The sequence below is a fragment of the Monodelphis domestica genome, chromosome 4, assembly GCF_027887165.1.
Source record: "Monodelphis domestica isolate mMonDom1 chromosome 4, mMonDom1.pri, whole genome shotgun sequence".
In the NCBI taxonomy this organism is placed as follows: domain Eukaryota; kingdom Metazoa; phylum Chordata; class Mammalia; order Didelphimorphia; family Didelphidae; genus Monodelphis; species Monodelphis domestica.
The window spans coordinates 69,230,204-69,231,563 of record NC_077230.1 but is presented as its reverse complement, the minus strand read 5'-3'; the positions used below and the strand labels follow the sequence as shown (position 1 = coordinate 69,231,563).

Below are 1,360 nucleotides of genomic sequence, written 5' to 3'. Positions count from 1 at the left end.
TGTTTCTATTTGTGTTTGACACCACTGAAATAGAACAGCATCCGAGAATGGGGATGGGGCATGAAGGTTGTTGAAAAATGACTCCCAGGACCCCAAATCATTCCAACTTACTCTCTGTTGCATGGTTTATAACTTGTTGCTTGTGTCTGTTGACTATTGCCTAGTTCCATTGTTAGGAACAACGAGTAGCCTTTGAACAAGATAAAAACAAAAGTCAGTGTGAACTTTTTATTGTGAGTATTGCTATAATTCCAAACCCACAATTGAGTTCTGAGCTATTAACGTGCAATGTTTTGCTTTAGGATGTGGTCAAAACCGTATAAAGAAGCAAGTGTGGGAGCAAACCAACATTAGGTGAAGGTCACATCTAACATCCTGTGACTGTCTTCAGAAGTTATTTTTATCTGGATGCAATCAGAGTCATTTTTCGTTACCAGGTCAGTCTCTGTAGAATGGGCAATCACAGATGCCCATGCTAAGTTTACATGGTTCTCTGAAGCCACTGATGTCTCTTCCTCAGAGCCCATTGGAAGTGATGATTATTGCATCCTTACTAATATCCTGTAGAGGTGCAACATACCTGAATGTGAGTTTAAATCTGCTTTTGACATTTAATAGTAATAAAACCATTGCCAATTATTTTCTCTCTCAGGTATTGGGGATGGGTTTAAATCCCAGCTCTTCCACTTATTACCTACATGATCTCAAATAAATAATTTCCTTTCTCTGGGGCTTAATTTTCTCCGCTGTAAAATGGGGAAGTGGAGTGGAGGGGAAGGCACCAGCTGACCTCCAAAGTATCTTGGAGCTGTAAGTCTAGGATGCTATGAGCCTATGACCTTAACGTCATTGTAGAGCTCAAATGATGCCATATAATGCAATGGTGTTGTTCACTCATGCCCAATTCTTTGTAACCCCATTTAGAGTTTTCTTGGTAAAGCTATAGAGTGGCTTGTCATTTCCTTCTCCATTTTATAAATGAGAAAACTGAAGCAAATAGAATTAAGTGACTTACCCAGAGTCCAAGAGCTAGAAAATGTCTGGGGTCAGATTTAAACTTGGGTCATTCTGACTTGAGGTGTGACACTCTATCCATTGTGCCACCCAGCTGCCCAGATAGAATGTGGAGAGTTTTGCAAACCTTAATGTGGAATATAAAAGTCAGATATTATTATCAGATTATTCAGTATCGTAGCACTTTACATGTTTCCAGAAGAGAACAGTTGCATGTTCTTCCAAAGTGCATATTCTCTGTTAACAATTAGCTTTCCAGGACAGCTTCATTCTCCCTTTTGACTTTTATCTTATTTTGAGATGACACTAACAATAACGACCACTTACTTGCTTTCAAGTTTGCAAA

The 1,360-nt window shown here is 39.0% G+C and overlaps 1 long non-coding RNA gene across 1 annotated transcript; it reads right to left on the bottom strand.

Annotated features, from left to right (window-relative positions):
• Positions 1–214: 214 nt before the first annotated feature.
• Positions 215–1,136, bottom strand: LOC103105113 (uncharacterized). Its single transcript, XR_467144.2, has 2 exons — positions 1,016–1,136; positions 215–561 (listed from the first exon to the last, which is right to left on the bottom strand). It is a non-coding gene; the product is annotated as an uncharacterized LOC103105113 (long non-coding RNA).
• Positions 1,137–1,360: the final 224 nt, after the last annotated feature.